Here is a 12,526-nt window from a genome sequence, read left to right on the forward strand (position 1 = left end):
AAGTACATGCTTAACTCAGTAGATAATTGAGTCTTTTCTACAGGCCAGTAACAGTTCAAACAAACATACTAGTAAACTATAATAGGTATAGTTTAGAGGGTTAATACTTACTATAACTAGAACAGTGAGGAACATACTATAACAAGAATAGGGAGGAACATACTATATCAAGAACAGAAAGGAACATACTATAACAAGAACAAGATAACAATAATGTGAAACCACTACTTCACGGCATAGCAATACATTTGTTATGTCGCGTTTTGTAACCAGAGTTTCCAGGAGGGAGAGCGGGCATTGTGTATATAGATCTATACGTGACTGACAATCCCGTATCCCGACTGTTCCCTACAGTTTGGCCGGCAGGACAAGGGGTGACAAATGTCACATTAGTTTCGACGCCAGCAGGTCGTCGTGTTAAATACTAGTCAATCAGCATGGTTATAACCACATCACATTTTAACCTTAATTAAACTTATTGGTTTTAAGGTAGTTGGTGCTTCAGTAGTTATTTTATACAATATTACTATACACTTTCATTTTCCCATTACATTCATATAGTAATATTCTCACATAAAAAGTAATGCAATCTATTTTCTAGTAAAGATAGTCATAAACTTGGGAAAAACATACATTCTTACGAGAGAACAAACAAACAAAACAGTCGGGTCTTAGTACATTCAGTTAGAAGGGGGCCTATAATCCTAACTTTATAATTCCTTGGCGGATACATTAGGGATATATATTAATCGGATCCGATAGACAGTAGGATGTGTGCTTTCCGCTTCATTTCCTGTTCCTTGTTTGGTTGTGGGCTTAGAGCAGATTCACACAATCTACTATCTATTCGATCTTAGCTATATATATATATATATATATATATATATATATATATATATATATATATATATATATATCGTGTATGTACCAAGTAATCATAGGGAGTAACAGGTATGGGTTAGGTCATGTAGCGCCCGCAGATTCGGGCTAGTCAATTTAGAGACGATAAGTGTCAAAAATGACTTTTTTTTTAGATGATTGTTTAGAATAATTAATCTTAACTAAGTTGTAGTATATGTGACAAGGTTTCCGTGCATATAAAGAACGCTGAAATCCGAGTTATAACGAAGAAGTTATGACCTGTCGAAGTTTCGCGACAAAACCGGCACGACACCGGGAATCGTAAAAAGTGAGTTTATGATAGAGTACTTTTTAGACTTAGTTTTGTAAAGTAAAGTTGTAGAGTACGTCTCCACCTTCGCGTGGATATAAAGAACGTCAAAAACGGAGTTCGTATGCAAAAGTTATGGCCTTCCGAAGATGCAGCTGTTGAGGGCATGACACGTGGCAGAAACCCTAGCCGCCTTAAGTCACGACGTGAACATGAAGTTCACGACGTGAAATGTGTCAGGGACACTAATCGGGGCTACAAAACACGTGTTAACGCTACGGGATGACTCATGGAAGTTCACGACGTGAACCTATCATGTTCACGGCGTGAATGGGCCCAGAACAGCCTATAAATAGCAATTTCAGCCCTTTCATTCCTTACACCATTTCTTTTCTCTCTCTCTCGTTTGCTGAAGGCGTTTCGCATCCCGAGCCCGACGATCACGAACCGCTGACCGTTTTTAGTTAGATTCTATCGACTCACGCTATTAAGGTGAGTGCATAGTTACTTTTCATCTTACGCATAGATATGAAGTATTTAATATAAATTACGTGTTATGTGTGCATATTATCTATGTTCTTGATATCTATGCTGGATAAACGATTTATACATGTTTACGTGATTTAAACTGTATACGTATTTTTATACTTATAAATATATATTGGGTAGCAATGGGTGATGATAAATAGGTAATGATAGAAATGTGATAATAATTAGGTGATGATAGATAGGTGATGATAGAAAGGTGATGATAATTAGGAGATGATAGAAAGGTGATGATAATTAGGTAATGATAGATATGTGATGATAAATAGGTGATGTGAGATGAGAGGAGATACCATAACCTTGACCGGCGATGTAGTCATCTACCAGAGTACAGATGGCGACCACTGACTATTCTAGACAGTCATGTGGAAACACCAGCAGGCTCATAACCTGTAGGTGATGAATTACGAGTTCAGACGATGTTGTAACTACGTATTCATGCGATGATACTCTAACCCTTTACTATGAATTACGAGTTCAGACGATGTTGTAACTACGTATTCATGCGATGATACCCTAACCCTTACTGACACGTATTGAGGGAGTAATCCCCGAATTAGTATTGTCTATGCGATGTAGGCGATGATCCTTAGGAACAAACATATAAGGAAATGAGATGTAAGGAGATGAGAGGTAAATACGATGTAGGAGATGACCCTTAGGATAAATCCTTAGGGAAGGTAATTAGGAATAAAGAAGATAATAGGGATGGATAATTGGGTTAATTGTTTGATGATTAAACAGAATAATTATATTATTGTGGGTTAAAAACCCTATGTACTCACCAGGTTTCCCAACCTGACCCACTCAAGCTTATTTGTATCACAGGTGTCGATACGAAGCTACTTTACACTGAGAGATTAAAGGAGATGTAGATCACTAGTGTAAATAAATGTAAGGTCTGTTTAAGCTTATGTTTCAGTATTGACGATGACATCCCAAAGTTTTAAAATATATAAAAATACATTTCTTTGGAAATGATTGGATAATATATTTATCATATTTTTCTGGGAACAAATTCCGCAATATATTTCTTTAAAAATATACTATGATTTTTATAAAGCATAAACAAAATCGGTCTTTTCTGGCCGTGAAAATGGGGATGTCATAGGTCATAGCATACAAATTCAGTATACCGCTTTCTAGTACAAAAACATACTTTTCGGATAGAACATTAAGTAGGTGAAACTAAAAACTTTTCTATAAAAGGTTTGATACGCATTATTAAACCAGTATAACTAAAAGGACCTTAAATGGTTAAGTCTATAATACCTTAGTTTATACATCAGGGTTATATATAATTAATATCTGATAGGCAATTGAATATGTGACTTCCGCCTCATTTCCTGTTCCTTGTTTGGTTGTGGACTTAGGGCAGATTCATACATTTAACTGTCCGTTCGATATTAGATTATATATAGCTAGTATAAACTAAGTGATTATAGAAGGAACTATTATGGTTACCATTTTTACTAAAGGAAATATATTATTTTCTTAAAGAACGTTTTCATCAAATATAAAAGAACTATTACAGTTAACTCCATAAGTACCAAATGAATATGCCAGGGCTATATACAATGAAGATCTAACAAACAATAGGATGTGTGGCTTCCGCCTCATTTCATGTTCCTTGTTTGGCTGTGGGCTTAGGGCAGATTCACACAATCGATTGTCTGTTTACTCTTGGTTTTATATAACTTGTATCCATTTAGTACTCATAGAAGGAATTGTAGAGTCATTTTTAATTATCTTTCATCACATCAGAAAATATAGGATTTTCTGGAGGAACAGACGAACTTTTCTAAAAAGAAATTACAGTTTACTTTTCATCACTAAAATAGTTATGAACATACCAGCTTAAATGTTGATCTACTCTTTCAAAATAACTTGTATTCTCAGGAAACTAGTAGACAGGTACGCGTACTGGGATTTAGAAGATGGAGTATAGTAGCTTCATGTATTGTTTTGTTATTTACTTTTGGAGTCAATCTTTTGTGAATCACATACATTGTAAACACTTTAATATTAATGCAATGGTTGTTTGTTACTTTTATTACTATGATGCATGTGTTGTGATACTACATTTGACGTCCTCCGCCCCCGAACGTTTCCGCCGTTCCGGTTTGGGGGTGTGAGAGTGGAGCCAACTTTTCAGAATCCAGGAACCAGTATACCAAGAGTTGTGCTGAGAATTTTTCTCAACCGTCTCCTTTCGAGGTGGTAGCGAGTACTACAATCCCGGTGTCCTTACTTTCTGTCTTGCCGGGGAAATTCGCCAATGTAGCATAGCCGAACTTGGTTGGAGGCTAGGAATTTATGACCAATCCGTGGTTATGTATGAAGCTTTTGGGGTATTTTTAGAGAACTGCCATAGAGATCTACCCGAGGGAGTGGTTGCTTCTACTTTCTGGAACACTATTGCTAACCGGGTTTATATACCATCTTACGCTCAAGAAGGGAGTATCCGTTCTCCCATCCACCGTTTGATCCACCGCCTTGTCGCAAGCACCATCAACACGCGTAAGGATGATGACAAGATTCCGAACCTCGACATCTTCTATTCGTGGAGCATTATCACGCCCAACACATTTTGCAACCTTCCTTATTGCTTGGCTAGATACTTGTGGGAAGGGGCGGTCAAGGAAAGGATCACTTCTAAGATCAATGGTGGGATGTTCGTAACTCGATTGGTGAGGACGTTTGGTATATTGGAGCAAGCGGCCGGTAACTATTTGACGATGGTACCCACACCTCCTTTTATTATCACGTTGTATAGGAGGGAGAGGATCATAGAGGATTATGGTGGTGGCCACATTGCCATCCCTAATGATGATGTGATATTAGCGCCCGAGGAACCGGGTCGGCGGGTCCGACCAAGGCATGAGCCGGTCCGAGAAGATCCACCGGTAATTCCGATGGATGATGAACTATCAATGGACTGGTACAACGTGGAATTGAGGAGGTACCAAGATAATCTTGGTCGGAGCATGAACTATCATCATGGTTCATTTATTCATTTGTTTGACCAATTGCATCTTGCACCAAGACCCGGGCCCGAGTATCCATATGTGCGGAGTTGGGACGAGAGAGTAAGCCAAAGACGGAGCGGAGCCGGAGGAAGCGGTGGTGGTGATGATGAGGAGGGAGATGAAGATTGATTTATCCTTTTAATTTTATTTGATTGAGTGGTTGCTTTTAAGACACTTTTCATTTTGTTTAGTTTGTTTTATTTGTTTTGTGCTGTTTTGAACATTTAGTAATTTTTTGGATTGGTTGTTTTTCCTTTTTATTACGTATGTTTGCATTTTGTATTTTCAGAATTTGGATAAAAGAGTGAAGTGAAAGAGTATAGAGCGTAAGAGAATATAGCATGAAGAGTCGAGTCTAAACGAAAGAATAGAAGTTTTCGAGTCCAAGGTTGAGTCCGGTAATGAAGAGGGTTATAGAGTATTTATTTACAGAAGAAAAATGAGGGAAATTATTAGTTTATATTACCCCCATATATCAGAAACGGATATGGGCAGAATACAATTTTTTTTTCCACGCAACGGTCTACTCGCCGAGTACATCTTATGGACTCGACGAGTCCATGTGAAATTTCGCGACTTTTCTGCCAGTCACGCTACAACTCGGCGAGTTAGCATATCTACTCGACGGGTCACTCGTTAATTCTATTTTCAAGTTCACAATTTGACCACATTTGACAGCTCCAAAAGTTTAACATATAGCGTGAAGAGTCGAGTCTAGACGAAAGAATAGAAGATTTCGAGTCCAAGGTTGAGTCCGGTAATGAAGAGGGTTATAGAGTATTTATTTACAGAAGAAAAATGAGGAAAATTATTAGTTTATATTACCCCCATATATCAGAAACGGATCTGGGCAGAATACAAATTTTTTTCCACGCAGCGGTCTACTCGCCGAGTACATCTTATGGACTCGACGAGTCCATGTGAAATTTCGCGACTTTTCTGCCAGTCACGCTACAACTCGGCGAGTTAGCATATCTACTCGACGGGTCACTCGTTAATTCTATTTTCAAGTTCACAGTTTGACCACATTTGACAGCTCCAAAAGTTTAACATATAGCGTGAAGAGTCGAGTCTAGACGAAAGAATAGAAGTTTTCGAGTCCAAGGTTGAGTCTGGTAATGAAGAGGGTTATAGAGTATTTATTTACAGAAGAAAAATGAGGGAAATTATTAGTTTATATTACCCCCATATATAAGAAACGGACCTGGGCAGAATACAATTTTTTTTCCACACAGCGGTCTACTCGCCGAGTGCATCTTATGGACTCGACGAGTCCATGTGAAATTTCGCGACTTTTCTGCCAGTCACACTACAACTCGGCGAGTTAGCATATCTACTCGACGAGTCACTCGTTAATTCTATTTTTAAGTTCACAATTTGACCACATTTGATACGGGCATTTGTTCTTTTCCTTGGAGATCATTTTCCGAGCATTTCCAAGAGTTTTTCCCTTATAATTGGAGTTGTACCACACGATATTTTGACACCCAAGAGATGGATGAGCTGTTACCATGTCTAAAGTCAATTGAATATGGAGCTTAAAGATAAAATATCAACTCCGCACTACTATCTCAAGGGAGTTTGTTCCAATTCTCTCTTTATTTTATTATTCTTTATCATGCATAAAATGCAATGGGGACATTGCATAAATTAAGTGTGGGGTAGGGGGTTGGTTACATTAGTTGAAATTTTAGTTAAATTTCGAAAATCTTGAAAATTTTAGTTAAATTTTGAAATTTTTGCATAAAAAATTGCTAGGTCTAATTTAGAAAATTTTGGTAAAAGCAATTAGGAATCATGCTAGTATTGTGTTTGATGATTTTATGAAGAACCCAAATGTTTAGTTGAGCCTATATACGTTCTAGTGCATTTGTGGACTCCTTTATTCTAGTGAAATCATGGGACAAAAACACAATCTCACTTAGTTTGAGGGACGCAACATGTTTAGCATCGTGTACTTGAAATGTATCCAGGAAAACTAATATATTTAACCAATAAAGGTTGAAGTTGAGCGCCCCTGCTTACGCATGTAGGTTTTGAGTGAAAAAAAAATGAGATACATGTTAAAAAAGAAAGAGAGAGAATTACAAGAAAAGTTAAAGAATTTTAAAGCAATAAAAGTATGAAGATCAAAAGATCAAAGTTCTGAAGAAATTCAAAAAGTTGAAGATACCAAAAATCAAACAACAAGGTGGTGAATTCAAAGAAATCAAAGATCAAATATCAAAGAAGTGAAGAATTCCAAATAAGCTCTATAGTGGTATCAAAAAGTTGTAATTTTCTACATTATGTATGCTTGGGTTGCTTGACCAAAAATACCTTGAAGTTAGGAAGTTTTTTGCGGATGGATTCGGAGGGATGCATAAAATGAGCGTTGTTCAAAAGAAGTGGGCGGGTGTTTATGAGAATTGTGAGTATTTAGAATTAGGGGGGTCCTTAGGAAAAATTTTAGACACAAATGCATGCATTGCGGTCTTGGCATAATGGCTGGGTTTGATTGAAATTCTTTTATGTGATGCTAGTATGTTAAAATTTAGTTTTGCTTGGGGGCAAGCAAAAGTCAAGTGTGGGGTATTTTGATATGTGCATAATTAGTCATATATTTCGTGTTAAATCTTAATACTTTTTGGCTATTTTATTGCAAATTATGAACAAAAGGTACTTAAATATGTTTAAAATGTATTTGTAGCCTAAAAGATGAGCTCGGAAGCAAAAGGAAGCTGAAAAAGCGATCGGAAGCTCGAGAATTGAAGAAAGAAGAAAGAAAGAAAAAAAACCCTAAAGAACTCGGCGAGTTGGGTGCCTACTCGCCGAGTAGGTTCGAAGATTCGCGAACAAATAACATTCCTTGACGCATACGGATTTTAAGTGGGGGACTCGCCGAGTCGGTCTATAGACTCGACGAGTAGCCCCTGTTTTCAGAAACTATATAAAGGACTTTAATTCACGAATTTGGGACTTCTCCCTAGAACCCTTAAAGGTTAATTTGCGATTCAAGTTGCTGCTGGAGCTCTGGAACTTGAAGATTGAGTCTAAGCATTCGATTTTGGGGAGATCAAGGCAATTCAAGTGTACTCTTTACTTAATCTTTTGTCGAAACTATGTTTGCATCAATTGATTTTGTTTTTGAGTTGTTTTCTGCTTTAATTATGAGCTAAAAACTCATAGCTTCTGTTTATGATAGATGACTTTATGAATATGGTTTGATTTTATGATTGGATTAATTTAATTTGGTAATTTTGTTTTGTTAAGCTTGTTAAAGAACCTTATGTGTTAATTACAACTATTTTCTGTTAATTAACCAGCATATTAAGTTCCATGAACATCTCTTAATTGCTAATCTCATATGATTTGTGTGAAAACATTGTTATATGCCTAGGAATAGCGAACGTGAAACTAGGGTTAATTAGAAAATAGGTAAATTAATGTGTGACGAACCATTAACAAGAGGTTAATTGAATTGGCAATTTGATTAGGTACTACAAGTCTTACTTAACCCGAATCAATAAACTAGAAAATCTATTAGTTTAATCACTTGATCACTGCTTAAATTGATTTGTTTTCTAAGGATTAGTAATAGCGAACGTGAACATAATCACACTAATCGGTAGCCAATGTTAATTAATCCATTGCACTTGTCATAAAATCAACCATAAGAATAAATGATTTAAAATGTCATTAACAAAAATGGCTACATTTGCAAATTTCTCTAAAAACTTTTTTTTTTGGAACCGACAAATGATTAATTAAAAAACAGAGGACCTCGACTAACAAGGAGCTAGAGAAAGTCGAACCAACCAATACAAGAGGGTAAAATTACAGAGGTGAAACAACAATACAGAAACATTACAAACACAAAAGTGGACATGGACACCAATCATTCCAACAGACGTTACAATTTTTACCTCTATGTTTGAACCAGACGTACACCATGGATTGAATCAAGTCGACTACATGTGGAGGAGAGATTTTATTTTTGTTAAAGACTCCCGTTACAAGCCCTCCAAATGCCCCAAATCGAGTCGTAGCACACGCCCAAGAGAATTTTCTTTTTCTTCTTACAGGTACCCTCTTTGAGATTTCATTCAACAACTCATTGCCATTTGTGCATTGAATAGCTGATATTCCACACCATTTAAACACCCAGTTCCAAGTCTCTTTAGCAAATTGACAATCTCATAACACATGGGTAGTTGTCTCCTTTTCTGTGTCGCAAAATCCACACATCGTGGAATCGATATTTACACCTCGTTTAGATAGGCTCACAAGAGTGGGGATACGATCTCTTAAAGCCCTCTGGATAAAACATTCAACCTTCAGGGACCTCCTTTATCCAATCAATCAATTTCATGTGTGAAGTTGAGATGTTTTATGAATATGATGCCTCAGAACCTCCGCTGTGTAACATCTGACGCCAACTCACACATCCATGAATATTGGTTGTATGTTAGTTGGATAGGACCTATAATTCGTATGAGTTGATTCATGAGGTTACTGTTCAAACTGCAGATCCAAGACCACGGAAATCCTGCATCATAAATCCTATCCGCAACCATGCACTTCTTATGGGAATCCATATGGTATAAATAAGGGAACAAGTGTTTAAGTGGACCTAATTGAAAGGTAATTTGGTTATTTATTGTGATATACTAAAAGGTTTCTTCAATCGAGATTGTAACATTTGGACGAAATTCGTAACTCTGAGTATAAAGAAGGGACCGAATTTATAATTTACTTTAGAAAATGTCGAGACTTTTAGAGCCAAGCATGCATTAAATGAGCGGTCAATTCCTAATTTTGATTCCAGGTGTCGGAAAAGGTAGGAAATATTTGACGTGGCACTTTGAGAACGAACAGAACGTACATTCACCGTTGGATCATATTAAGATCGGACGGTCACGGAAAAACCCTAAATGGGAGAGAATTTAGGGTGCGTATGGCTGTCTTAACCTTCGGTATATAAACCCCTATATGCTCTCTCTGTTCTATATTCTCTATTTAGTCTTCCTCTTTTCGCCGTTCTTCAAATTTCTTTGATCGAAGAGGAATTCTCTGTTTCTCAAAGGTTAGATCTCTTGCTTTTGATCTGTAATAGTCGCTGAATTCTGAGTTTGAATGTTTGTAACATTTTACTGATCGTTTGATTGTCGATTTTGGAATTGCTTCAAGATATGTACGATTTTTCTTTCGATTTTGTTTATCGTTATGATAGAAGTAGTGTTGTTGAAATTGAACACTGCTTTGTTCTTAATGACGTGATTATATGAGTTTGTGACGATGTTCGTGATTCGGACCTACATTGTCTGTTTTGGATTTTTCAAGCGGATTATGCTTTATACAAGTTCTCTTTTCTTATTGTTCTTTTTATCTTAGAAGTTTACTGTTATAATACATTTTCTGTAGTTGTTCTTGTTCACTAATTTATGTTAAACGAAACGTTTCTCGTCAAATTTATTAAAATATTTTCATCTGCTACTCGAATCTAGGCAATGTGTTGAGCTTCTAGCTTTTTAAGATCTAATTATTGCGAAATTCTTCATAGTTTTTGTTTCGTGGAAATTAGCAGCCATTATTCATGCAGATCGTGTTTGCTAATGTTTGTTTAATTTGTTAATATCTTCGTAGACGTGTTATTGACTGTGATTTATCTTCATAGACGTGTTATTGACTTTAAGTTGTATTCGTTTGATCAATTGCAGCTGTTAAACCATGGGTAAGGAAAAGGTTCACATCAACATCGTCGTCATCGGCCATGTCGACTCTGGAAAATCAACCACCACCGGTCACCTGATCTACAAGCTTGGTGGAATCGACAAGCGTGTTATCGAGAGGTTCGAGAAGGAAGCTGCTGAGATGAACAAACGTTCATTCAAATACGCCTGGGTGCTCGACAAACTGAAAGCCGAGCGTGAACGTGGTATCACCATCGATATTGCTCTCTGGAAATTCGAAACAAACAAGTACTACTGCACAGTCATCGACGCTCCTGGTCACCGTGATTTCATCAAGAACATGATCACCGGAACTTCTCAAGCCGACTGTGCTGTTCTCATCATCGACTCCACCACCGGTGGCTTCGAAGCTGGTATTTCCAAAGATGGTCAAACCCGTGAACACGCTCTCCTCGCTTTCACTCTCGGTGTCAAACAGATGATCTGTTGCTGCAACAAAATGGACGCCACTACTCCCAAATACTCAAAAGCCAGATACGATGAAATCACGAAGGAAGTCTCAACCTACCTCAAGAAAGTCGGTTACAACCCTGACAAAATCCCATTCGTCCCAATCTCTGGATTCGAAGGTGACAACATGATTGAAAGGTCAACAAATCTCGATTGGTACAAGGGCCCAACTCTCCTCGAAGCTCTTGACCAAATCAACGAGCCAAAACGTCCCACAGACAAACCACTTCGTCTCCCACTTCAAGATGTTTACAAAATCGGTGGAATTGGAACTGTTCCAGTCGGGCGGGTCGAAACCGGTATTATCAAACCCGGAATGGTCGTCACCTTTGGCCCAACCGGTTTAACAACTGAAGTGAAGTCCGTTGAAATGCATCATGAAGCTTTGTTGGAAGCTCTACCAGGTGACAATGTTGGATTCAATGTGAAGAATGTTGCTGTGAAGGATATCAAGCGTGGGTATGTTGCTTCGAATTCTAAAGATGATCCTGCTAAAGGTGCTGCGAGTTTTACTTCTCAGGTGATTATCATGAACCACCCGGGTCAGATTGGAAACGGGTATGCTCCGGTGTTGGATTGCCACACGTCTCATATTGCTGTGAAGTTTGCTGAGATTTTGACAAAGATTGATAGAAGGTCTGGGAAGGAGATTGAGAAGGAACCGAAGTTTTTGAAGAATGGTGATGCTGGAATGGTGAAGATGATGCCGACTAAGCCTATGGTGGTGGAGACTTTTTCTGAGTATCCCCCGTTGGGGAGGTTTGCTGTGAGGGATATGAGGCAGACTGTGGCTGTTGGTGTTATCAAGAGTGTGGATAAGAAGGATCCTACTGGTGCTAAGATTACCAAGGCTGCTGCGAAGAAGAAATGAATTTTGGTGGGGAAGGGGAAGGTTTCTTTTTCGTTCTTTAATTTTCGTTTGGTGTCGTGTGTCGGTTTGTGTGTTTGGTTAGCGGTGGTGATGGTGGTGTTATTGCGGTTTCGTGTTCGTACTTGGGTGCTTGATAGGCGGTGGCGTCTTTATTTTGTTTGTTTTTGTTGAAGACAATTTTGATTTTGGATTGGAATATGAATGATTGGTTGAGTTGAGTCATATTGGGCTTTTTGGTGGTTTATGCTTTTAATATTATCTTTTGCAGTTATAAAACACATTTAAAACGGATAACTAAAACTTCAAACTGAATATTTTGTTTTTTAGTTGCTTCTTCACCAATTGATTTTGCATAGAGTTGCAGAGCACTTTTAGCTTTTCGTCCATTTTTTTAATAATGTCTTTTATAAAAAATTATATTCTTACCTTTGGTTCTTTTTGGGTTGGGTATAAAGGTGTAAAATCTCTTTGTTCTTTTTGGGTTGGATGCCCGATCTAATATGGTTGTTGGAATATGTTAGAACCTTAAATATTAAAAGGTGCAGAAAATGAACATAAACAAAACAATAATTTATAAGGTTTTAAAAAAAAATAATCAAATCATAATATCAAAGTGTTTTATACAAAAATGTCATGTTTGCAAATCTTGGAATAATCTTGAAAATGGTTTTAATAAAACTAATTTTTAGGCCTTTTTTTTATAATAGAGAAGAATTGGATTTTTGTT

General features: G+C 37.3%; 1 pseudogene across 1 annotated transcript; it reads left to right on the top strand.

Annotated features, from left to right (window-relative positions):
- The first annotated feature begins 9,696 nt into the window (after window positions 1–9,696).
- Window positions 9,697–12,021, top strand: LOC145153125 (elongation factor 1-alpha pseudogene; annotated as a pseudogene). The gene is made up of 2 exons (XR_013733656.1): window positions 9,697–9,811; window positions 10,446–12,021. The product of XR_013733656.1 is annotated as an elongation factor 1-alpha pseudogene (transcript).
- Window positions 12,022–12,526: the final 505 nt, after the last annotated feature.

Source organism: Lactuca virosa, chromosome 1 (genome assembly GCF_052849685.1).
Source record: "Lactuca virosa cultivar CGN04683 chromosome 1, Lactuca_virosa_CGN04683_v6, whole genome shotgun sequence".
NCBI lineage: Eukaryota > Viridiplantae > Streptophyta > Magnoliopsida > Asterales > Asteraceae > Lactuca > Lactuca virosa.